At 45.5% G+C, this 26,898-nt stretch overlaps 1 protein-coding gene across 1 annotated transcript in view; it reads right to left on the bottom strand.

Moving 5' to 3' along the window:
• The window catches only part of RALGPS1 (Ral GEF with PH domain and SH3 binding motif 1), a 378,783-nt gene that overhangs the window by 328,848 nt on the left and 23,037 nt on the right, over nt 1-26,898 (bottom strand). The gene's annotated exons all lie outside the window — the stretch shown is intronic.

Below are 26,898 nucleotides of genomic sequence, written 5' to 3'. Positions count from 1 at the left end.
CAGCTCACTGCACCCTCCATCTCCCAAGTTCAAGGAGTTCTCTTCAGGCAGTTCAAGTCTTGTAAGGACTAAAAAAAAAAAAAAGAAAAAAAAAGTTCTCCTGCCTCAGCCTCTCAAGCAGCTGGGACTACAGGTGCATGCCTCCACACCCAGCTAATATTTTTTTTTAATTAGAGATGGGGTTTCACCATGTTGGCCAGGCTGGTCTCAAACTCCTGACTCAAGTGATCCGCCCACCTCAATCTCCCAAAGTGCTAGGATTATAGGCATGAGCCACCATGCCCAGCCAGGACAAGGGATTTAATACCCCAGTAAGGAACCCAGTTACTGGGGTGGCTCTCAGAAGCCTGGCAAAAACAATGGCCAATCCTCAGTGAAGTGGAAATTCTTTACCATCTTCCTCTACCCTGGCAGATGGCAGAAGTGGGCATGCTGAAACAGACATACGGTTGATCCTCGTTGTTCATGGATTCCAGTTCCATATTTGTGAATTAGCCTGCTTGCTACACTTTTTTTGTATCCCAGAATGAATACTCACAGCACTTTTGTGGTCATTCATGGACATGCACAGAGCAGCAAAAAATTTGCATTGGTCAATATATATGTTCCCTGCTGAGGTCAAACAACACTCTGCCTTCTTATTTCAACTCTTGTACTATAAATAAATGTCTTTTCTCCATCTATTTAGTGCTATATTTTTTATATTTTTGTATTTTTTTCTGGGTGATTTCACTGATTAAAGTGGCCCCAGGTATAGCGCTGAACTGCTGTCTGGTGTTCCTGAGCACGAGCTGGCTGTGGCAGGACCTTACTGAGAACATATGTGAGTTAGATAAAGCTTCATTCAGCCATAAGTTATAGTGCTGTTGGGTGTGAGTTTTATATATGTGTGTTTATGTGTGTGTGTGGATTTTGTGTGTGTGTGTGTGTGTGTGTGTGTGTTTGTTTTGGTTGTTTTTGTTTTCTTTGTTTCTTCTGAGATGGAGTCTCGCTCTGTCACCCAGGCTGGAGTGCAGTGGTGTGATCTCGGCTCACTACAGTCTCTACCTCCTGGGTCCCAGTGATTCTCCTGTCTCAGCCTCCCAGGTTGCTGGGATTATATGTGTATGCCACCATGCCCAGCTAATTTTTTTATTTTTCATAGAGACGGGGTTTCACCACGTTGGCCAGGCTGGTCACCAACTCCTGACCTCAGGTGATCCACTCACCTCAGTCTCCCAAAGTGCTAGGATTACAGACATGAGCCACCACACCCAGGTGAGTTCAAGGTTAACAATTTAACAATGTATATTAACAAAGTGTCTCTAAACAGTAACACACATAATAAGATTATATGTTGATTTTATTTTATTTTATTATTTTTTTTTTGAGACGGAGTTTTGCTCTTGTTACCCAGGCTGGAGTGCAATGGCACGATCTCAGCTCACCACAACCTCCGCCTCCTGGGCTCAAGCAATTCTCCTGCCTCAGCCTCCTGAGTAGCTGGGATTACAGGCACGTGCCACCATGCCCAGCTAATTTTTCGTATTTTTAGTAGAGACGGGGTTTCACTATGTTCACCAGGATGGTCTCGATCTCTCGACCTCGTGATCCACCCGCCTCAGCCTCCCAAAGTGCTGGGATTACAGGCTTGAGCCACCGCGCCCAGCTGATTTTATTTTTTTTGAGACGGAGTCTCACTCTGTCACCCAAGCTGGAGTGCAGTGGTGAAATCCTGGCTCACTGCAACCTCCACCTCCCAGGTTCAAGCAATTCTCCTGCCTCAGCCTACCGAGTAGCTGGGATTACAGGTTTGCATCACCACACCCAGCTAATTTTTGTATTTTTAGTAAAGATAGGGTTTCACCATATTAGCCAGGCTGGTCTTGAACTCCTGACCAAATGTGATCTGGCCGCCTTGGCCTCCCAAAGTGCTGGGATTACAGAAGTGGGCCACTGCATCAGGCCAGATTATATATTGATTGGTTGATGAAAATGTCGTGACCAGAGGCTCAGAGGAACCTAACACTGCATTTCCCCCAGGAGCAATGTTTCAGTATTTGCTTATTTAGTGTTCACAGAGACTTTATAGGGCAAAACCACCACAAATAATAAGAAACAAGTGTACTTCTCATTGGCAGAATCTATGTAGTAACCCTCTGGCAAGGAATGCTGGGAAGTGTAGTTCCCAAGCTTCCAGATCTAGCAATCCAAGGGAGAACAGAAAAGGAGGAAAATGGCACTAAGTGTTGACACTCTAATACAGTATATTAAACCACTAAGTGCCTTAAACAAGTTTTAATGGTTGTTGTAAGGTTTGCAATACATATCTTCAATTAATCAGACTATCTCCAAATAATACTATACTATTTCACAGGCAGCATAAGGACCTTATTACTCTGAGGAAACATACAATAAATGAAGGAAGCAGCTCCTGTTGCTGAAGGGGCAAAAGAAAGAGGCCAGATTATCACAGCCTGGAAGTTCAGAAAAGAAGCCCAAGGAAGCTGGGACTCAGGCCTTTGATGAGGAGGCCACTGCCTGGCTGGTGCGGGTACCTCTAAGGAGAGTTGATGAGTCCTGGGAGTCCAAAAAGAAATGGGAAGCTGGAAACAACTGCTGCTACCAGACAGCAGGTCCATCTTCTGGTGATACTGGCAGAAATAACAAGCAAACAGGAGAGAAGCTTCTTGTTCCCTTTTCCAACTTTCACTCTCTCTCTAGTACCCACTATTGACAGATCCTAGCAAAAGGCCAGCTGGCAAAGGAGAGAAGCAGTTTTCAGAGTCCCACCAGCATCGCGAAACAGGTATAGAACATGGGTTTTGTGATGAAGAGTCAACAGCTTAATACCTGGCACAGTCCACGCCTTTGGCTACTCTGTACCCACCATTTCTGAATGTCAATACGAGAGCAAGTTTATGTCTGCATCAAACAAGATGCAATTATTTTGATGGAAAACAAAGACATTTTCATCCTCTTTCCAAATGAAAAGGGGGAAAAAAATCCCAACTGTCATAATATCCATCTCTGAGGAAAAGTCATGGCATTAATAAATATTTCTGGCCAGGCACGGTGGTTCAAGCCTGTAGTCCCAGTACTTTGGGAGGCTGAGGCAGGCAGATCACCTGAGATCGAGACTTTGAGACTAGCCTAACCCACATGGAGAAACCCCGTCTCTACTAAAAATACAAAATTAGCTGGGTGTGGTGGTGCATGCCTGTAATCCCAGCTACTCAAGAGGCTGAGACAGAAGAATCAAGTGAAATCAGGAGGCAGAGTTTGCGGTTAGCCAAGATCACGCCATTGCATTCCAGCCTAGGCAACAAGAGCAAAACTCTGTCTCAAAAAATACATTAAAAAGTAAGTATTTCTGAGCAATAATAATCACTCCTCTTAGATTGTCCCAGTCAAGCTGAATATCCTGTAATCTAGAGAATTGTAGAGCTAATCACTTACATCAAAACCTTATTGTTATATCCTTACTATTTAAAAAACAACCAGGCCAGCCGGGCGCGGTGGCTAAAGCCTGTAATCCCAGCACTTTGGGAGGCCGAGGCGGATGGATCATGAGGTCAAGAGATCGAGACCATCCTGGTCAACATGGTGAAACCCCATCTCTACTAAAAATACAAAAAAGTAGCTGGGCATGGTGGCACATGCCTGTAATCCCAGCTACTCAGGAAGCTGAGGCAGGAGAATTGCTTGAACCCAGGAGGCGGAGGTTGCGGTGAGCCGAGATCACGCCATTGCACTCCAGCCTGGGTAACAAGAGCGAAACTCCGTCTCAAAAAAAATAAATAAATAACCAGGCCAGGCGCAGTGGCTGACACCTATAATCCCAGCACTTTGGAAGGCCGAGGCCAGCAGATCACTTGATGTCAGGAGTTCAACACTAGCCTGGCCAACATGGTGAAGCCTTGTCTCTACTAAAAATACAAAAATCAGCCAGGTGTGGTAGCACATGCCTGTAATCCCAACTACTCAGGAGGCTGAGGCAAGAAAATCGCTTGAATCCTGGAGGCAGAAGTTGAGTGAGCCAAGATCATGCCACTGCATTCCAGTCTGGGCAACAGAGCAAGACTACGTCTCAAAATAAATAAGTAAATAAATAAATAACCAGGTATTCAGTTGGCTTTTCCACCATTTTACCAGGACAGCTGCTTCTGGGAGTGAGGTACATAGGAAAACCACTGAACTCTATATGCATGAATCTATTGCCCAATTTTTTTGCTAAAAATTAATTCCTAGGGAAGAAGCAATATTGTATAGAAAAACATGATTTTGGGCCGGGTGCGGTGGCTCATGCCTGTAATCCCAACACTTTGGAAGGCCAAGGGAGGGCAGATCACTTGAGGCCAGGAGTTCAAGACCAGCCTGGCCAACATGACGAAACCCCATCTCTACTAAAAATACAAAAATTAGCCAGGTATGGTGGCATATGCCTGTAATCCCAGCTACTTGGAACGCTGAGGCAGAGAATTGCTTGAACCTGGGAGGCAGAGGCTGCAGTGAACCAAGATCGCACCACTGCACTCCAGCCTGGGTGACAGAATGAGTGAGACTCCATCTCAAAAAAAAGAAAAAAAAGAATACCATGATTTTTAATAAGGTACTCTATAAGTATATGGATGGAGGTTCTAGAAGAAGCATTATGAGAAAGGAAAGAAAACCTACATTTATTAGAATGATCTTTTTCTTTTTCAAGATGGAGTTTTGCTCTTGCTGCCCAGGCTGGAGTGCAATGGCATGATCTCGCCTAACTGCAACCTCCTCCGCCTCCTGGGTTCAAGCGATTCTTCTGCCTCAGCCTCCAAAGTACTTGAGATTACAGGAATGCACCACCATGCCCAGCTAATTTTTGTCTTATTAGTAGAGATGGGGTTTTACCATGTTGGCCAGGCTGGTCTCGAACTTCTGACCTCAGGTGATCCACCCACCCCTTGGCCCCCCAAAGTGTTAGGATTACAGGTGTGAGCCACTGCACCTGGCCTAGAATGCTCTTGGCTAGTGAGGACAAGTCATTGTTTCTTCCATGATGGAAGGAGTCTAATGCAATCAGCATAACATCAGGTAGCAACAAGTTCTGCCTGGGAAATAGTGCCATATTGTCAGGGTAAGTCCTCAGCAGTGGCTATAGCCAGTTCAGCTGAGGTGAAGTAAGTCCATGTGGTTGAGCCCATGCACAGCTTCCATCCCTGCCATCACACCCACTTTTCCATGGGTCTCTTGATCTTGTTTTATCTTGAATGCTTGACCCCAGTACACACGATTTATCAATGTAGTCAACCGATGTGACATTCTATGGGATATCAAGACAATCAAGATCCTGTGGACTAGATTACGAAAGACAGCAAGAGAGTCGAGAAGGCCCTGAGGCAAGAGCAAAAAGGTATATAGTTGACTATGTTAGGTTAAAGCAAATTACTTCTGGTGGTCCCTGAAATTTTGCATAAGAAAAAAATCTTTTTTCCAAATCAGTATCTGCATACCAAGGACTATGCTGATTTGTTCCAATAAAGAATCCATATCTGGGATAGTAGCTGCAATTGAAGTAACCATCTTGTGATACTACAACATAATATGAAATATATATCTGGTCTTCATCCCTGGTTCCTGGCACAGAGCTCCTAAAATCTTTGTAATTCCCTGAGTGATAGAGTTGAAAGGAGTATCTTCTGTTATTCATAAGCCTCTTTCGGCTGGGCGCAGTGGCTCATTCCTAAAATCCCAGCACTTTGGGAGGCCAAGGCGAGCAGATCACCTGAGGTGAGGAGTTCAAGATCAGCCTGACCAACATGGAGAAACGCCATCTCCACTAAAAATACAAAATTAGCCGGGTGCAGTGGCACATGCCCGTAATCCCAGCTATTCAGTAGGCTGAGGCAGGAAAATAGCTTGAACTCAGGAGGCAGAGGTTGCAGTGAGCTGAGATCGTGCCATTGCACTCCAGCCTGGGCAACAAGAGTGAAACCTGTCCCCCCCAAAAAAACCCTGTGTTTATGCTAATGAGATGACTCTTGGTGAGCCCCTAGACAGCATCAGGGTTGGGGGCTAATTGCCTGAGGAAACAGCCTTGTAAGGAGAGGGTTGGAACTTTCAACCCTGGCCCCCAATCTCCAGACAGCAGTGAAGGGCTGAGATCAACTTCAATTACCAGTGGCTAATGATGTAATCAATCATGCCTATGTAATAAAACCTAAACCTCCATAAAGTCCCCTAAACTATGAGCTTCAGAGAGCTCCTAGGTTGAACACATCAAGGTGCTGGGAGGGTGGTGTGGCCAGAGAGAGCAGGCCTTCCTGTGGCAGGACAGTTCTCCTTGACAATCACATGCATAGGCCCTCCATGACAGTCACACACACAGGCCTGCGTAGCACTCCAGTTACACCGACAAATTTCCACAGGGCTGCCTTAACACTGAGCAAATAGTTAAACCTAGGAAAATTGGTGCCCAGACATCAAAGCTAGACATGAAACATATGGTCAGTAGGAGCCTTGCATAGTCTTCTCCCTAACTTGGAGCAAGCCAAAATAATGGAGAGAGCCTTACATTCCTAGTGCCAAGACCTGTTTCAGGTCGACAAAATCTGAGACAAGTCAAGGTAACAGAGGCAGCTGTTTGAATAGATTTATTGGACAGTCTAAGGCAGCTCTCTGGACTGAGCTGTTAATGAGATAAGATAGAAATAATCACTCTGGTACTAGAGTAGACAAGCCTTGAAGGTACTGGGGCGCTCACAGCTTAGTCAGACTTAGCAAGCATTTTTTTGGCCTCTGACTTTCTAGTTGAAACAAAATTATTTACTTATAGACTTAGGCAAATGCTATACTGCACACAGGCACAGAACCCCAACCTGTATAAGCAGTAAGAAAATGGTAACACTTTGAGTTGGTCTGGTGGAATTATCTCCAGCCTTCTCCCTGCATCTGGTGACAGCAGTAAGTTCCCTTCTTTCCTAGCTTGCCTGCTTCTTGTTACTGTGCCACGAGAAAACGCAGCCGGACCCGGCTCGGTTCCAGGAACATTTGCACGTGCCTTACCCTATTCTCCTCCATTTGGCTGTCCCTGAGTTGTATACTTTATATTAAGCCAGTATTAGTATGCAAAATGCCTTTCTGAGTTCTGTGAGCTAGTCTAGTAAATTATCAAACATGAGAAGGGGATTGTGGGAATCTCCAATTGTTAGCTGGTTGGTCAGAGGTATGGAAGGCCCAGACTTGCGACAGATATGTGGAGTAGGGCCAGTATAGTGGGACTGTGCCTTTAACCTATGGGGTGTGCACTAACTCCAAGTAGTTAGTGTTGGAATCGAATCAAATCACTGGATACCCAGCTGGTGTCTAGAAAGCTGGAGAACTGGTTGTGAGTGTGGGGAAAAAAAAAAAAAAAAAACATGCATTTGGTGCCGGAAGTATGAGTAGAAATAGCCCACAGTACATCTAATCCACAGCTGTTCTCCAAGATCATGCTTTGTATGCTTCAAACAGGTAAATAAAATGGGAATGAGACAGGAATTACCACCCCCATGTATTTCAAGTCTTTAATGTCATCATTCTCTGCAGTTCTCCCTGGGGAAATGGTGTTACTTTTTTTTTTTTTTTTTTTTTTTGAGACGGAGTTTCGCTCTTGTTACCCAGGCTGGAATGCAATGGCACAATCTCGGCTCACCGCAACCTCCGCCTCCTGGGTTCAGGCAATTCTCCTGCCTCAGCCTCCTGAGTAGCTGGGATTACAGACACGTGCCACCATGCCCAGCTAATTTTTTTTGTATTTTTAGTAGAGGCGGGGTTTCACCATGTTGACCAGGATGGTCTTGATCTCTTGACCTCGTGATCCACCCACCTCAGCCTCCCAAAGTGCTGGGATTACAGGCTTGAGCCACCGCGCCCGGCCAGTGTTACTTTTGATTAAGTATAAAGAAGGGAAATTCCAAAGGCTTCTAATGGGCTCTACCTACCATTAATAATCTTCACTCCACAGACTGATCAGGGAGTCAATGTGGGGGTTTTGCCAGTTATTGAATATGTCTATTCCAATCATACATTCAAGAACGCAGAAATGACCATAAGATGGGTCTGTGGATCTACTGGGCCCACAATAGGCCAAAACTTTATTCTTTCACCTACTCATCCATAAGCCCCTAGTTTGTGACACGTGGACCACAGTGGTATTTTGTGTTGCCAAAAATTATAATCATCTATTTAGAGCCTGCAATGGACTAAATGTTTCTGTTCCCCCAAAATTAATACGCTAAAATCTTTTTTTTTTTTTTTTTTGAGACAGAATTTCACTCTGTCACCCAGGCTGGTGTGCAGTGGCACAATCTCAGCTCACTGCAACTTCCACTTCTGGGTTCAAGTGATTCTCTTGCCCCAGCCTCCCAAGTAGCTCTCATTACAGGTGCCCACCACCATATCCAGCTAATTTTTGTATTTTAGTAGAGACAGGGTTTCACCATGTTGGCCAGACTGGTCTCAAACTCCTGACCTCAGGTGATCCACCAACCTCAGGCTCCCCAAGTGCTAAAATGACAGGTGTGAGCCACCCTGTCCCACCTTTTCTTTTTGAGACAGAGTCTCAGTCTGTCACCCTGGAGTGCAGTGGTGCAATCTTTGCTCACTGCAACCTCTGCCTCCGGGGTTCAAGCAATTCTTGTGCCTCAGCCTCCCGAGTGGCTGGGATTACAGGTGCATGCCACCATGCCCAGCTAATTTTCATACTTTTAGTAGAGACAGGGTTTCACCATGTTGGCCAGGCTGGACTCAAACTCCTGACCTCAAGTGATTTGCCTATTTAGGCCTCCCAAAGTGCTGGGATTACAGGTATGAGCCATTGCATCCAGCCTCGTATGCTGAAATCCTTTTTTTTTTTTTTTTTGAGATGGAGTCTTGCTCTGTTACCCAGGCTGGAATGCAGTGGAGCAATCTCTGCTTGCTGCAACCTCCACCTCCTGGGTTCAAGTGATTCTCCTGCCTCAGCCCCCTGAGTAGCTGGGACTACAGGTGCCCGTCACCACACCCAGCTAATTTTTTTTGTATTTTAACAGAGACAGGGTTTCACTGTGTTGCCCAGGCTGGTCTCAAACTCCTGAGCTCAGGCAATCTGCCTGCCCTGGGTTCCCAAAGTGCTAGGGTTACAGGCATGAGCCACCACGCCCGGTTATATGCTGAAATCTTACCCCCCAAGGTGATGGCATTTGGAAGGTTTTTGGCAGATGATTAGGTCCTGAGGGCTCTGCCCTCACTAATGAATTAGTGCCATTATAAAAGAGACCCCCAGAGAGATGCCTTGTGTCTTTCACCACGTAAAGTTACAGTGAGAAGATGGCTGTCTATGAGGAACAGGCCCTCACCCAGCACCTTGATCTTGGACTTCCCAGTCTCCAGAATGGTGAGAAATAAATTTCTGTTGTTTATAAGCTGCCCAGTCTATGGTATTTTGTTACGGCAGCCTGAACAGACCAAGACAGAGCCAGTATCTAGTACTCCTCAAAAGATGCACAGTCACCTTAGTAAATAATTACAGGTACCTTGGATGCCAGTACTGTAGAAACCTCATCTCCCTTCCACCATGGGGCTCTAGGGCTATGAATTGTCTTAGGTCCAGAACTAGGTGAAAAGTTATAGCTTCCTATTATGGGCACTTAAGTTGGGTTTCTGAAATCAGAAATATTTTCTGTTATAAAGATGAATCAAATAATATTTCAGTAGACTTCAGCAGGCTACCTGTTTCATCCCTGGAAATGCAGTGATTAATTATCCACCCCTGAGATTCCCTGTAGGTCATAAAATTCTGATTCTCACTGTACTCTTGCTGCCCGTGGTGGTCTTATGCCCACCCTCTGTCTGGTATTTGTTTGTTTGTTTGTTTGAAATGGAGTCTCCCTCTGTCACCCAGGCTGGAGTGTAATGGTGCAATCTCAGCTCATTGCAACCTCTGCCTCCCAGGCTCAGGTGATTCTACTGCCTCGGCCTCCAAGTAGCTGGTACTACAGGCATGCATCACCATTCCTGGCTAATTTTTTTTTTCTTTTTTGAGATAGCATCTCGCTCTGTCACCCAGGCCGGAGTGCAGTGGCACAATCTCAGCTCACTGCAACCTCTGCCTCCTGGGTTCAAGCAATTCTTCTGCCTCAGCCTCCCAGACCACAGGCATGTGCCACCACCCCCAGCTAATTTTTTTGTATTTTTAGTAGAGACGGGGTTTCACCGTGTTGGCCAGGTTGGTCTCGATCTCTTGACCTCGTGATCCACCTGCCTCAGCCTCCCAAAGTGCTGGGATTACACGCATGAGCCATCACACCCGGCCTCATATGCTGAAATGTGTTTTTTTTTTTTTTTTTTTTTTGGAGATGGAGTCTTGTCCTGTCACCTAGGCTGGAGTGCAGTGGTACGATCTTCACTCACTGCAACCTCCACCTCCCTGGTTCAAGCGATTCTCCTGCCTCAGCCTTCAGAGTAGCTCACCTCAGCCTCCCAAAGTGCTAGGATTACAGGCATGAGCCACCGTGCCTGGCCTTTTAAAAAATATTTAGTAGAGATAGGGTTTTACCATGTTGTGCAGGCTGGTCTTGAACTCCCGATCTCAGGTGATCTGCCCACCTCAATTTCCCAAAGTGCTGGGTTTACAGGTGTGAACCACCATGCCCAGGGTTTTTAAAGACTTTTGTCACTTGAGTCCCATGATCCTCAATGAGTCCAAGTTTTAATCAAGCCACCCAGCAAACTGTGCAACTTCTAACTGCATGAGTTGGCCCAGTAAATCCAGACTGTCTGGTAAGAGCACCCATATAAATAAATTCAGCCCTGTCTAGTGTTCCATTCATTCCTCCTAGGTCTAGCCACTGCCAAACACACTCCTTAGGTTTTTGTTTCTATAAATGGCAAAATCATTTCAATAAATGGCAAGATCATTTTGTAGTATTTACTATCTCCTTTGTGTTCTGAGGCATGCTGAAATCTGATGCTAGATACAATTTTAGGGGTGATTAAGTGGTACATGGAGTGGGTCTTGGAGAGAATGGACATCTCCATATAAGTCCACTGTCCCAGGTGAGATGATTGCTGGCCTTCAAGCAAGGAAAGGCTTTCCCTCTCAGACATGAGAAGGCAAGCCATGTCCCTCCCACGGAAGGGAAGGAAGCTCAGAGACATTTGGGGGTTTGGGATTCTCAGATTTATCTGAGTTTGCCTGGATGCCCTACTCAGAATTTCAGGCTTCCAATCTTTCTAAATCAATGACCTAAATTCTTCTCTTTTTTTTTTTTTTTTTTTTTTTTGAGATGGAGTTTCACTCTTGTTACCCAGGCTGGAGTGCAATGGCACGATCTCGGCTCACCGCAACCTCTGCCTCCTAGGTTCAGGCAATTCTCCTGTCTCAGCCTCCTGAGTAGCTGGGATTACAGGCACGCACCCCCATGCCCAGCTAATTTTTTTGTATTTTTAGTAGAGATGGGGTTTCACCTTGTTGACCAAGATAGTCTCGATCTCTTGACCTTGTGATCCACCCGCCTCAGCCTCCCAAAGTGCTGGGATTACAGGCTTGAGCCACCGTGCCCGGCTCTCTTCTCTTTTTTTTTGAGGCGGAGTCTCGCTCCATTGCTAAGCTGGAGTGTGCTGGTGCGATCTCACTGCAACCTCCGCCCCCTGGGTTCAAGCAATTCTCCTGCCTCAGCTTCCTGAGTAGCTGAAATTACAGGCGCCAGCCACCACGCCCAGCTAATTTTTATATCTTTTAGTAGAGATGGAATTTCACCATGTTGGCCAGGATGGTCTTGATCTCTTGACCTCGTGATCCACCTGCCTTGGCCTCCCAAAGTGCTGGGATTACAGGTGTGAGCCACTGCGCCCAGCCTGCCCTAAATTTTTCATGAGAAATGTGGCAAGGCTGTGAGTTCAACTAGTATTTTAATTCTGCAACCCACAAAGTTTGGGTCTGGTTTTCACTGAGGTTGACCCACACCTCAAGAAAGAAGAGATTCGTTCTGACCCATCATAAAAGCACGTGGATTCTCTAACCATGACTCGAGCCTGAAACTTCTCATTTTCTTTCTGTAAGTGCTCTAGTGCAGTCAGAGAAAGCCATTCCTTTCTCAGCCCTTGACGTTAGTATTCCTATTGGTAAAGGTGGCAGCCACCTTTCATCAAAATCAACTTCAGAGGATCATTTCATGAGTCATGATGCTGCTACATGCTGTGCATTTTTGACTTGCCATTTCCCATTGGCAAGTGAGGCAGCAGTGCGTTCAAGACCAGGAGCACACTCAAACCAGTCCCAGAGTTCCATCCTGGAGAGACCAGCCAGAGCCTAGTCAAGAGAAAGAAATCAGCCAGGTTTGGTGGCTCACACCTGTAATCTCGGCACTTTGGGAGACTAAGTTGGGTGGATTGCTTGAGCCCAGGAGTTAAAGACCAGTCTGGACAACAAACCAAGACCCTATCTCTACAAAAAATACAAAAATTGGCCAGGCATGGTGGCACACGCCTATAATCCCAGCACTTTGGGAGGCCGAGGTGGGCATATCACGAGGTCAGGAGTTTGAGACCAGCCTGACCAACATGGTGAAACCCTATCTCTACTAAAACAAACAAACAAAAATACACAATTAGCTGGGTATGGTGGCATGCAACTGTAATCCCAGCTACTCAGGAGGACGAGGCAGGAGAATCACTTGGACCTGGGATTCAGAGGTTGCAGTGAGCCGAGATCACACCACTGCACTCCAGCCTGGGCAACAAGAGTCAAACTGTCAAAAAAACAAAAACAAAAACAAAAATTAGCCAGGTGTGGTGGTGTGCACTTATAGTCCCAGCTACTTGGGAGGCCAAGCTGGGAGGATCGATTGAGCCCTGGAGGTCGAGGCTGCAGTGGCCGTGATTGCACCACTGCACTCCAATCTGGGCAACAGAATGAAACCTGTTCTCAAAAGAAAGGGGGAAAAAAAAATCACACTGGTTACTTCAGCAGAGATAACTTAAGAAATGGGTTAAACATGTATTGGCAATCTAAGAAAAAATGAAAAGAAACCACTAAATTGTGAGAGGCAGTAACTGTGGAAGGAAGCTACCCTTCCTTGGGCTGGGCGAATAAAATGGGAGGGCTTGGGGTTATTAGGATTTAGAATTTTGGAGAAGGGCCCCAGCTTAATACTTGGAAAACAGGTTATACTTCTTTCCCAGTATTTCCATATTAATATGTTTTTCTTTCTAAAATCAACTTTATTAGGGTATAATTAAAATATTCTCATTTTTAATCTATAGTTTGCTGAGTGTGTTTCATTTTGTTTTGTTTGAGATGGAGTCTTGCTTTGTCACCCAGGCTGGAGGGCAGTGGTCAAATCTTGGCTCAATGCCACCTCTGTCTTTGGGGTTCAAGTGATTCCCTTGCCTTAGCTTCCCAAGTAGCTGGGATTACAGGCATGTACCACCATGCCTGGCTAAGTTTTGTATTTTTAGTAGAGATGGGGTTTCACCATGTTAGCCAGGCTGGGCTCAAACTCCTGGGAAGACAAGCATGAGCCACCGTGCCTGGCCCACCAGTCATTTTTGAAATCTAAGTTACAGCAGAGGCTGTGAGCTGTTCAGGGGATGGGACCATAAAGACTTTATGTCCATGGCCTAGTGTCTAGCAAGCACCATGCACTGCATCTTAGTGGCACTAAAGAGAGACTCTACACAAGCTCAAGTATCTAAGCAGACTCAGATAAATTTGAGAAGCCCAGATCCCTGAATCTCTGAGAGCTTCCTACCCTTCTGTGAGAGGGACACAGCTTGCCCTCGCATGTCTGAGAGAAAAAGACGTTCCTTGCTTGAAGACCAGTAATAATATCATCTGAGGCTAGAGAGAGGCACAATCCGAAATACAACTACAAAGGAAGTCTGACCATCTTCTGAAATTCCAACTTTAAAACGAAGTGAAGCAAGCAGAATTATGATGTGCAAAGACGCCTTAAAGAGACAAGTTGACCAGGAGCAGCGGCTCATGCCTGCAATCCCAGCACTTTGGGAGGCCAAGGCAGGAGGATGACTTGAGTCCAGGAGTTCAAGACCAACCTGGGCAATATAGTGAGACCCCATCGCTACAAAAAATAAAAAACATCAGCCAGGTGTGGTGACACCCACCTTTAGTCTCAGCTACTTGGGAGACTGAGGGAGATAGCTTGAGCCTAGGAGGTCAAGGCTGCTGTGAGCTGTGATTGTACCACTGCACTCCAGCCTGGGTGACAGAGTGAGACCCTGTCTCATAGAAGAAAAAAAAAAAAAAAGAGAGACAAGTTGACTCTCAGCCTAAGAAAATTTGACAGTCTTCTGAAAAAGAAAGGTTCACACGTGTAATCCCAGCACTTTGGGAGGCCGAGGCAGGTGGATCATGAGGTCAAGAGATCAAGACCATCCTGGCCAACATGGTGAAACCCCAAATCTACTGAAATACAAAAAATTAGCTGGGTATGCTGGCACGCCCCTGTAGTCCCAGCTACTCAGGAGGCTGAGGCAGGGGAATCGCTTGAATCCAGGAGGCAGAGGTTGCAGTGAGCTTAGATCACGCCACTACCCTCCAGCTTGGTGACAGAACAAGACTCTGTCTCAAAAAAAAAAAAAAAGTTAACCACTCAAAGGAGGAGTGGACCCTTTAGAAGGCAGGTTGCTTGGTCACAGAGACTTTGTAAGAGGGTCACCAAGGTTCGCATTGGAAATGCAGAGCTGAACGCCAGGAACGGGCCCTCCCTGCATCTCATCTCGGGCCATCCTCTGGTGCTCCAGCCACTTTGGCCATTTTTGGTTCCTTGTATATGTCAGGATTCTTCCAGCCTCAAGGTCCTTGCATGTGCTATTCCCTCTGTTTGAAATGCTTTTCCTTCCCTGCCATCCCAATAACTAGTAGCTTACTCACCATCAGGTTTCTCTCAAGTGTCACTTCCTGTGGCCCCCATGTGGGGTCAGATCCTCCTGCCATAGGCTCTCCTGGTTCCCTCTACCTTTTCTCCATTGCGTCTTCTGATTACCTACTATTCTAGCCATGTGATTAATGTAACTGATGTTTCTCCACTGCTAAACTCGAAGCTTCCATGCGGACCGGCTGTCAGCTTTGCTCACTACTGTGGCCCTAATGCTTAGCACAGGTTTGGGACATGATTAACATGTGCTATCTAAAGTAGGGCAAGCTATGAAGTCACACGCCACTTCACAGCACTTCAGTGTTATACAACCAACTCAATCTTCAGAAGTCTCAGTTTCTGCTTCTGTAAAATGAAGATAATAATAGTATTTACCTCACAGAGTCATTCTAAGGATGCAAGGAAATAATGCATGAAAAGTGCTTAGTATATTGTTTGGCCAGGCTCAGTGGCTCACGTGTGTAATTCCAACACTTTGGGAGGCTGAGGCGGGTGGATCACTTGAGGTCAGGAGTTCGAGACCAGCCTGGACAACATGGTGAAACCCTGTCACTACTAAAAATACAAAATTAGCTGGGCATGGTGGTGGCGCTATCTGACATCACGCCACTGTACTCCAGCCTGGGCAACAGAACAAGACTCCATCTCAAAAAAAAAAAAAAAAAAAAAAAAAAAAAAGTGCTTAGTATATTGTCCCACACCCATTAAATGTCTAATAAATGGCAGCCATCCATGTTAGTACTACTAGAAGTAGCTGAAAATAATGTGGTAAATATGTCTCACTTTTGCATTCCACTATGTCTCTGAAATTTAACACAGTGGCATTCTAATTCTATATGTGAGTTTTACACGTAGTGATTATAAGTCAGTGGCAGATTTAGACCCACTTTCCCTGTGTCCCAAAGATAGATTTCTAGGTCTACAAGGCTGAGGGCTAGCCCCAGATGCTGATGAATCTGCCTTGGAGAGCCGATTTATTGACCTTCACTTAATACAAACAGCATTCTCTGTAGCAATATTCTCTACAAAAAGACCTTTTTCACTTAGACATTTCTACAGCAGACACTCCGTAACTGTTCACTAAATTGAGTTATATTGCCTCCCTATGGCCACAGGGTAAAATCCAAATTTCTCAGCTTGAAATAAAATACACCTTAATATCTGGCTCCAACCACCCTATCTACCCTCATTTCCTAATTGCCAGGATTTACAAAGTATTTACTACATTTTATCTCATGAAATATACTATCTCATTATCTCGTTCAATAAAAATAGATATCTATATACCAGGCGCAGTGGCTCATGCCTGTAATCCCAGAATTTTAGGAGGCCAAAGTGGGCAGGAGTTTGAGAACAGCCTGGCCAGCAAGGTGAAACCCCATCTCTACTAAAAATACAAAACTTAGCCAGGAATGGTGGTGCACACCTGTAATCCCAGCTACCCAGGAGGCTGAGGCAGTAGAATCACTTGAACCTGGGAGGCAGAGGTTGCAATGAGCTGAGATCACACCACTGCACTCCAGGCTGGGTGACAGAGACTCTTTCTGCAAAAGAGAAAAAAAAAACAGAAATCTATAGGTATCAAATATAGAGGGCATTATGTATACATTACATAATGTAACATCATATGTTGTATATACATGTGTGTATTTTATTTAATTAATTTATTTTTGAGATGGAGTCTAACTCTATCACCAGGCTGGAGTGCAGTATCACGATTTTGGCTCACTGTAACCTTCCCCTCCCAGGTTCAAGCAACTCTCCTGCCTCAGCCTCCCGAGTAGCTGGGACTACAGGTGCACGCCACCATGCCCAACGAATTTTTCTATTTTTAGTAGAGCCAGGGTTTCACCATGTTGGCCAGGATGGTCTCGATCTCTTAACCTCAGGTGATCTGCCCGTCTTGGCCTCCCAAAGTGCTGGGATTACAGGCGTGAGCCACCGCGCCCAGCCTTATTTATTTTTTTGAGATGGAGTCTCACTCTGTTGCCCAGGCTGGAGTGCAGTGTGTGAACTCAGCTCACTGCAACCGCCACCTCCCAGGTTCAAGTGATTCTCGTGCCCCAGCCTCCTGCGTAGCTAGAATTACAAGTGTACACCACCATGCTCGGCTAATGTTTGCATTTTTAGTAGACACTGTTTCACCATGTTGGCTAGGCTGGTCTCGAAATCCTGGCCTCAAGTGATCCACGCATCTCAGCCTCCCAAAGCGCTGGGATCACAGGCATAAGCCACTGTGCCTGGCCACACGTGTATACTTCAACTTAAATAGTCTCACACAACACATGTTCTTTTATAAGTTGCTTTTCCACACTCAACAATGGGTCATAGATATTTCCCCATACCATAGAGGTTTATTTACACATTTATAAGTCATTTTATTATTATTATTAATTGTAGAGATGGGTCTTGCTATGTTGCCCAGGCTGGTCTCAAACTCCTGGGCTCAAGTGATCCTCCAAATATGGTCTCTCAAAGAGGTGGGATTACAGGCATGAGCCATGTGCCAGGCTTACAACATCATTTTAAATGACTCCCTGGTATGACATTGTAGGAATGTACCAGATTTATAGATAGACATTATAGTGGCTTCCAACTTTTCAATATTATAATCAATACTAGGATGAATAAATCTGTACATCGTCAGTTACTTAGAGTATCTTCCTAGATTGAATTCTTAAAAGTAGTACTGCTATATCAAGGGGAATTATGCATTTACCATTTTGAAACATGATACCAAATTACCTTCCAGAACTTGTTATACTAGCTTATATTTCCAACAGCAGGATATGACTACCTCATTTTCCCCTCCCCTTGTCAATGCTGGGTACTGCCAACTGAATAGGTAGGTAAATTGGCTCTCATTATCGCTTTAATTGCTTTCTAGCGTGGTAAAATGTCTTTACCATGGATCAGATTTATTAGTCTTGAGTATTTCTTTTGTGGATTGCTTCATGTTCTTTCCCCTTTTAAACTGGAATATTCATCTTTTTTCTTATGAATTTCACAAATTCTTGTTCTATATGTTGCAAAATTGGGGGTTTTTTTTCCCGTAAATGTGTAGCTTACATTTCAATTATGTGGGTTTTTTTTGTTTTCTTGTTTTGCTTTTACTAAACACATTTTACATTGTATATAGTCAAATCTATTTTTCCTCTTAGGATTGCTTCTTTTTGGTCTTATCCTTAATAACATCTTCCCCACTGCAAAAGCAAATAAATCTTCAACTCCTTTAAAAAACAAACAAACTATAGGCCCAGTGCAGTGGATCACACCTGTAATCCCAGCATTTTGAGATCCTAAGGTGGGCAGATCACAAGGTCAGGAGTTAGAGACCAGCTTGGCCAACATGGTGAAACCCTGTTTCTACTAAAACTACAAAAAAAAAAAAAAAAAATAGCCAGGTGTGGTGGTGTGTGCCTGTGATCCCAGCTACTCAGGAGGCTGAGGCAGGGGAATCACTTGAACTGGAGAGGCGGAGGTTGCAGTGAGCTGAGGTCATGCCACTGTACTCTAGCCTGGGCAACAGAGCAAGATTCTGTCTCGAAAAAATAAAAATTAAAAATAGGCTAGGCACAGTGGCTCATGCCTATAATCCCAGCACTTTGGGAGACCAAGGCAGGCGGATCACGAGGTCAGGAGATTGAGACTATCTTGGCCAATATGGTGAAACCGTGTCTCTAATACAAAAATTACCAGGTGTGGTGGCTCTCCTGTAATCCCAGCTACTCGGAAGGCTGAGGCAGCAGAATCTCTTGAACCCGGGAAGTGGAGGTTGCGGTGAGCCAAGATCACATCACTGCACTTCAGCCTGGCAACAGAGTGAGATTCCATCTCAAAAATAATTTAAAAATAATAAAATAAAAATGTATTTTTTAAAACAAGTTTATGGCTTCATTTCTCTGTACTTAACGTTTTAATTCACCAGAATTTTGTTTCATGGTCCTGCTAACTCTTCACCTAGCTGGGCCTCCTCCCTCAGACTAGGGTTCCTCCCTCCAGCAGAACATAAATTCTCAAGGGACCTCCAAACTAGCCCCAGGAAATATCAGCCCTAGGCTAAGGCCTCCAGTTACAGAAGGTGTCCACTGGCTCTCCCTGTGTTCCGCCTTCCAGGATCCAAGCGAGTGGCCATCTTGGTGCCCAGGGCAAGTCCCAGGTACAGAATATCCTGCTCCTGAATCCTCTGCCCTCTTGAGCTCTCTCGGGGTTGCCAGGTCTTTGCCAGCCCTCTGGAGGCAGTTGATGAGGTTCTGTGGGCCGTATATTCCACACAGAGCCCCAGGAAGGGGGGCTCAACCCTTTCCATCTGGGCCAGACCATTCTATTCAGAAAATGCCTGACACTTCATAGGGGTGCTGGCCTGGGAACCACTTCCCAGAGTACAATCACAGAGAGGTATGGCTTTATCTTCATGGTGGAAGGCACTAATGCTCACAGGGCCTGCAGTCGGCCATCCCCTGACCATAGTTGGAAGTGGGGCCTTTCGATAGAGCCTGGTGGCAGGAGGTTTCTGGAGGCCCGTTATGGGGGAAGAGGGGGCAACGCAGCGGAAGGAAAAGAAGGGAGCTCGTAGTTTAGCTATTGAACCTAATAGCCTTCCCATTCCACCATCAGCCTGGCCAGGCACAGTGGGCAAGAAAGAGTGAGAGGCCGGAACCCGGAGAAGCCACTGTGATGAAAGGGCAAAGAAGAGGTGGGTGAGACCACCAGCTGGCCCAAGTGTCTTCCCTCTGCAAAGGTTATACACGAGCAAAGCAGGAAGCCCTTTTCCCGGCTGAGGGGGCACCAGCAACTGGGAGCTGAGGCCCAGCTCCCTGAGGAAGCCAGAGCACCCTGGAGAGCAGGCAGAATCCGTGATCAACTCGGGAGGACGCTCTCAAGGGGAATGGATGACGTGAGAGGCCTGGGGGACATTCCAATGCAAGACGCTCACAGCCCAGATCTCTCAAAGTAAAGGTGATGGCTGGCTTCTGATTCTCACCTGAATATCTGGAGAGCGAAAGGGAGAGAGAGAATGGGCTGAAGAGGGAAAAAAGGCTTTAGAAAAACCCCTGAAAATAGCGCCCAAGCCCCAGATGTGTGATGAATAGATTGTCTGGCAGAGACAGGCTAGCTAAAATAACAGTCACATACATAAAAGTAATTTGCTTGCCAAAGAAGTGTTCCTCCAAGTTACGGGTTCCACCACTTCGGTTCCAAGAAAATTCTGTCAGAAACAGGCCCCTAAACTGAAGGGGGGTGGGCAGAGAGAAAGGGGAAATCTGTCCCCACAGCCTGGACTCCAGGGAAAGGTGATAGCCCAGAGACATATTTTGCCTAGGGAAGCCCAAAAGAGGGCTAGAAGGACTGGATATTGTCACTGAATATTTAAAACACACTGTGGACCCATGGAGTAGAACAGAGAGCAGGGGTGCAAGCTCCAGGGAGGCAGATTTGGGGCTCATCCAAAGCTGTCAAATTTGTAGAGTTCCTAGGGAGGCAGCCAATTTCCATAACTGGAGATGACTTATGTGGACGACTGCAGGAGTCCCAGTACTGGCAGGCCAGGTGGCAGCTCACCTGTGAGGTCCTTTTTCCACTGTTAGGAAACTGCAAAGTTCCTCCCCTTCTACTTCCAGCACTGTGGGGAAGGGAAAAGAATTCAAAACGACCTTCACTCTCATTTGAGGCTGAGGTAGAAGGATCACTTAAGCACAGGAGTTCGAGACTAGCCCAGGTAACAGCGAAAACCTGTCTCTACAGAAAATCAAAACATTAGCCAGGTAGGGTGGTCTGTGCCTATACTCCCAGCTACTTGGGAGGCTGAGGTGGAAGGATCAGTTGAGGCAGAAAGGTCAAGGCTGCAGTGAGCCACAATCATGCCACTGCATTCCAGCCTGAATAACATAGATCTTGTCTCAAAAAATAAAACACACGGGGGCCGGGCACGGTGGCTCACGCCTGTAATCCCAGCACTTTGGGAGGCTGAGGTGGGTGGATCACGAGGTCGAGAGATTGAGACCATCCTGGTCAACATGGTGAAACCCCATCTCTACTAAAAATACAAAAAATTAGCTGGGCATGGTGGCGCGTGCCTGTAGTCCCAGCTACTCAGGAGGCTGAGGCAGGAGAATTGCCTGAACCCAGGAGGTGGAGGTTGCGGTGAGCCGAGATCGCGCCATTGCACTCCAGCCTGGGTAACAAGAGCGAAACTCCGTCTCAAAAAAAAAAAATTAATAAATAAAATAAAAATAAATAAAAAACACACGGCTAGGCACAGTGGTTCACACCTGTAATCCCAGCACTTTGGGAGGCTGAGGTGGGCAGATCACCTGAGGTCAGGAGTTCAAGACCAGCCTGGCCAACATGGTGAAACCCCATCTCTACTGAAAATATAAAAATTATCCTGGCGTGTTGGCACACGCCTGTAATCCCAGCTACTTGGGAGGCTGGGGCAGAAGAATCGCTGAAACCTGGGAGCCAGAGGTTGCAGTGAACCACGATTGTGCTATCGCACAGCCTGGGCAACAGAGCAAGACTGTAGCTCAAAAAAATACAACACAACATGCATACACATATGCACACACCAGTGAGTACTACAACAGTGAGCTTTATTGTTCTAGCAATGGCCAGGCACCTTTGGCCAGGCAATGCACAGCAGGCACACAGCACAAGCTCCACGTGTGATCCCGAGTTGACGTGGTCTGTGGTGCCTTTCCTTCACTGAGGTCTCTGTCATTTCTTTCGTGTTCTGAAGTTATGAGCCCTATATGCTGACAAAAGATGTACAAGGTAGGTCTGCTGTGAAAAACCAAAGGAAAACATCCTAGGTGTTTAACAGGTGCCACTGAGCCAGGCAAGGTGGCTCACACCTGTAACCCAACGCTTTGGGAGGCCAAGGAGGAGGATCGCTTGAGCCCAGGAGTCTGAGACTAGCCTGGGCAACATAGTGAGATCCCATTTCTTTTTTTTTTTTTGAGGAGGAGTTTCGCTCATTACCCAGGCTGGAGTGCAATGGCGCGATCTCGGCTCACTGCAACCTCCGCCTCCTGGGTTCAGGCAATTCTCCTGCCTCAGCCTCCTGAGTAGCTGGGATTACAGGCATGTGCCACCATGCCCAGCTAATTTTTTTGTATTTTTAGTAGAGACGGGGTTTCACCATGTTGACCAGGATGGTCTCGATCTCTTGACCTCGTGATCCACCCGCCTCGGCCTCCCAAAGTGCTGGGATTACAGGCTTGAGCCACCGCGCCCGGCCACCCATTTCTACAAAAATTAAAAATTAGTGAGGCATGGTGGTGTACACCTGTACTCTCAGCAACTCAAGAGGCTGAGGTGGGAGGATTGGTTAAGTCCTGAAGGTCGAGGCTGCAGTGAGCTGTGACACACTACTGCACTGTAGCCCAGGTAACAGAACAAGACCCTGTCTCAGAGAAACAAAAAAAAAAAAAAAAAAAAAAGCCACTGAGGACTAAGGGGCTTTGAGGGAAGTGGTCCCGGAAACAGAGGTGAAGACTAGCAGACAATTAGGGATTAGTTGTTGTTCTGTGACATTATAAAGAATGTTCATAAACATCCCTGAAGCCACCCAAACTTGGCCAACAACTGTATGAATTATAATTGGAAGAAACCAGAGTAAAGATAGGTCTGACATCAGGACAAATGAAAGATGAGCCAACGACTGCCAGTGGCCTTTGCCAGCAACGTAGCTCAGTGTGGTCTACACAACATCTGCTCCAACTCCGTGTGTTGGCTTCAGTTGATGCTGCTATTTCCAGGATCCCACCCCCTTGGGATATTCCTCGAACCCTGCTGGGGAAGAGGCTTGCCCCTGATTCTTCATGCTGGGCTACTTTTCCAGCCTTAGGGAGTAAGTAAATTCACCAGAAGCCACTGCCTCACATTTCAGCATCACCAGAGTCAAACTGTGGGCTAACGAAGGCAAGTGACCTGCTCCAAGTCACGGTCAAAGGCAGGAATGAAAGCCAGACCTCCAAATAGGCTGGTCCACGCACCTTCTCCATCATTCCCTTGCCTCCCTCAGGAATACCCAGGCCCCCAGCTAGCAGGTCAAGCCGGTTCCGGTACAGACCTCTCTTGCTGTGCACCATCTCACTGCAAGGAGGCCTGGTGAGAATTTGCTTAACAGCAGCCCTTACGGGTGAGGAGCAGGTCACCTTGCAGCCCCACAGGAGCCAAGGTGAATCTTGCCTGTATCCCAGCTACATTGACTTGTGCAACCCTCCAGGAGACACGTGTGTGCTCACTCAAACCCTCACCAAGTGCCTACTGCGGTGCCAGGTCCTCTGCTAAGGATACTCGAGGGAGAAAAGAGTTTATAATCCCTACTGTCAGGGAGCGTCCAGGTTAGAGGGAGACAGACTAACTGAGTAATCTCGCTAGTGAATATACAAGTACAAACTGAAATCGGTGCTTCTAAGAGCAGGAACACAGTTCAACAAATGCTGTGTAAGAGAGGCCTGACCTGGGGGCTGCTGAAGAGGAGCCCCTGGCTGGAACCTGGAGGAAGAGGGTAAGTTAACTGGCTTAGTGGAGACAGAAGAGCCTGTGTAACCCCACACTTTGTGGGTGACTAAGTGAGGCCTATCCTCTGCAGGCACGAGGGGAAGGGATTCACCGGCAATTTGTTCTGGGAGAGCCTCGGCGTAGACCCAGGCCGACAATGCAGTCGCCACACAAGAGGTCAGAAATACACTTACTTCTTTCTCTCATTCTCAGCACGATAGTGGCACAAGAGCTTCTCAGGAAACCCTAACCTTTCAAAAACAGTGATTACAGAAGCTATGACACTGCAGATGTCTGTCAGAGCCAGTGACGCTCACCGAGGCCAAGGGGGCCCGCGCAGAGGGAGACCACAGCACATTTGCTCTAGCAGCATTTTTATTTACAAACAGCAATGTCCATTGACTTTATTTATACCATAAAAAAGCCATTTACAAGCAAGAAACAAGAATTCAGAACAAAATTAAGCAGCACTGAAATATCCATGTCACAAATCTAAAACAAAGTGAATACAAGAGTAAAATATCATTTGAATAAATAGTCTTAAATCCATGCTATAAAATAATCCTTAATGGCAAGTTACTAGTTGATACAGCATCCGCTTAGCTAGCTTCATTTACTTCATATGGTGATGAAGTGTGGAGTTGTGAGGTTACCAGTTTATATTGCAAGATAATGACACTGTGTTAAGTCATTCAAATTGCTCAACCATTTATAACGGAAAAAAATGTTAGCCCTACTAATAAAAGTGGTGAGAGAGATGGTTTTCACATTAGGAAAATGGTCATTCTCAAACAAACCAGGTAAGTTTACCTCTTACAATAGTCAGGGCAGCAACCAAAGGCTTGGGCAGCAAGTCCAAAGGTTGAATTCACAGCATACTTGTCACTGAGGGGCAGCAAGAGGTCTGTGTACTGAATCTGCTACAAGGAGCGCCAGGCAAGGCTGACTCCAGGACTTGATCAAGAACTGCAATAGCCCTGTCTGTGCCAGACCCAGGGAGGAAACCAGAGAAAGCAGGTTCTCTTCTGGGCTGAGAAGTCAAGCACTGGGCAGAAACAGTGGGAACACTCTGGCACTTACTGAAAAAGACGCATGTGACATGTGACAACCATTACAAATTTGGAACAATGTGAATGACTTTTCTGAACTTTTAGTTCAGTTGCACTGAGTAATATGAAATCTATGATTTATGAACTAGTTTCATATAAAGAATTTACATAATTCCCCAATACTTTCATATATAAAATTTAATAAATAACCCTGACCAGTCTAGAAGCACCATTCAAGGGGCATGTGCCCTTGGAAAATAGTTTAGGTGTTGCATATTTGAGTCCCTTTCAGTGGAGGCTTCACAGGAAACCATTATAGAATTTAACAATAACGAAGACGACGACAACAACAACAATCACAGTAACTAAGAGAAAAGCTGATAAAATAAAATACACTGATCTCTTTAAAGTAAAGCTCATTCACAGAGACGATGTTCCCCCCAGCCCTTGTTTTGTGTTCCTGCAAATTCTTCCTACCGTCTAGGCTGTAAGAACAAAAATCAAAACAAAACCACACAAAAATATGCAGGTCTATATGGTCTGGGCTAAGGGAAAAACAAAGAGTTGGTTATATTTGCTATCATTAGAAAAGACATGTACTCATGCTCTGGAAGATTTAAAAATTATCAATTTCGTTCTACAGTATATTCTGCTCAACAGTGAACTGACAGTATCCTTTCTGCTGTTAAAAAAAAAAAAAAAAAAAAAAAAAAAAACTAAACTAAAAAAACCAACAACAAAAACCACAACTGCCAAGGCAGAGCCAATTGGTTGGGAGGCTTTCCACTGACCAGAAAATTAACTTGTCTCCATATACCGTATTTACAAATATAATTTCTAAATGTATTTACAGCTTTCGTAGAAATTAGAGGGTAGAGAACTGATTAGAATGAAAATAACTGTTTAAAACCACAAAACATTAGTAAAAGTATAAAATTCTTTGTCTTCACAGTTTGTAATAACAGGCTAAATAATCTCTAGAAAAGGGCGCTGCCACTGTCTTCACATTGTCTAATATTGAAAAGGTAGGTCAAGAAGAGACTCAATTATGAACAAGCCTATATGAATTCAGGATATATTTTACTGTAAAAGATTTCTTCACATATCACTTTATCTTAATTGATTTCTGCATCTGTTATAAATGAAACACCTAACCTAAAACTGTACAGAAATAGGGACTTCGCTTTCCAAAAAGAGTTGCTCTAAGGAGTTACACAGCGTACTTCGTCTGCGGAGACGTGAAGTGAACTTCAGGGAGAGAATGTTTCGGTTCTGTGGTCATGTTAATCCTCCTGACACATCCTCATGTGGCAAGGCACAATTAATTGCTGCTGCCCAATCTGAATGGAGTTAATCTCTCACCAGTCACGCCCCTGGGAAGCATGACAGTGCGAACGCTCAGAGAGGCTACGCAGCTCCGTGCTGGCCTAGGCGCTGCCTCCCTCGAAGCCCTGCGGAACTTTACAGTACTGTGTTATGGCTTGAGAATTCATTCTTAACACTGCGAGCAGTGGAAAGGGTAAAGTGTTAGCAACACGAATGGGAGCAAGTGGAACTTGCAAAATGTGGAATCGATTTTAGAGAGAAACTCAATCAATTTTCTGCCCCTTAACAGTCCCATTACAATGTTTGAACCTGAACTGTACAATCAAAGCAATGGATATTTTTGTCAAAGACAATTTTGGATAAGTCACTCTTTGGTAAACTCAAACCAGTTAAACAGATTCACAAATACAAAGAACTCCATGTAAATAAGGTTAAGACGGACAATGCCAAGAGCCAGGACGCTGGAGGTGCCCGCGCCAGGTGCTCTCCCTCCTCACTGTCTCTCATACCACGGAATGCTCTGGAGACTTCACTGAAGGCCCCAAGCCTGAGTGAAAAGGAGGTTCCTTCCCTGAGCTTGACCTCGTATGTCCTTGGATTTGGGCATTTCTTGTCACAAACTTAATTTGTATCACAACACAATTTTTTTTGCATTCAATTTTTAAAAAAATCAAAACCAAACTTAATCATGTAAGGAAAAAAAAAATCACAAACATTTACCTGAAACCCCAGAACATATTTAAGTGGGTAAACACTTGGGGTCCAGCCTCCCCTTGAGGCACGCGGCTTTAACAGGAGTTGAACAAGTGCTTCAGGGAGAGAACAAACCCCTACTTAGGCAGTTTGACGAGGAAAAAGGCATACTATATACCCGATTTAGCAAAAGCCGCTCCTCGGGAGCAGCGGGATTAGAGTGTATCTGTACGGAGTTAACACTGATGTGTAGCGCAGCGGTTCACACGTGAACAGATCCTGTGTGCTAAAGAGATGCGCCTGCACAGCTGCCACCCCTGGGGGCTATTACACACAAAGGGCTTGAATGACTTTTTTTTTCTCAAAACAAAAACAAAAACCAATCCACCATTGGTATTTTAAGAGCCAAAAAAACATAGAAAACCAGCAAACATCTCATTCTGTAT

The sequence above is a fragment of the Saimiri boliviensis genome, chromosome 2 (genome assembly GCF_048565385.1).
Source record: "Saimiri boliviensis isolate mSaiBol1 chromosome 2, mSaiBol1.pri, whole genome shotgun sequence".
Taxonomy (NCBI): Eukaryota; Metazoa; Chordata; class Mammalia; order Primates; family Cebidae; genus Saimiri; species Saimiri boliviensis.
Note: the sequence above shows the minus strand (reverse complement) of the source record. Positions and strands in the feature narration are given on the sequence as shown.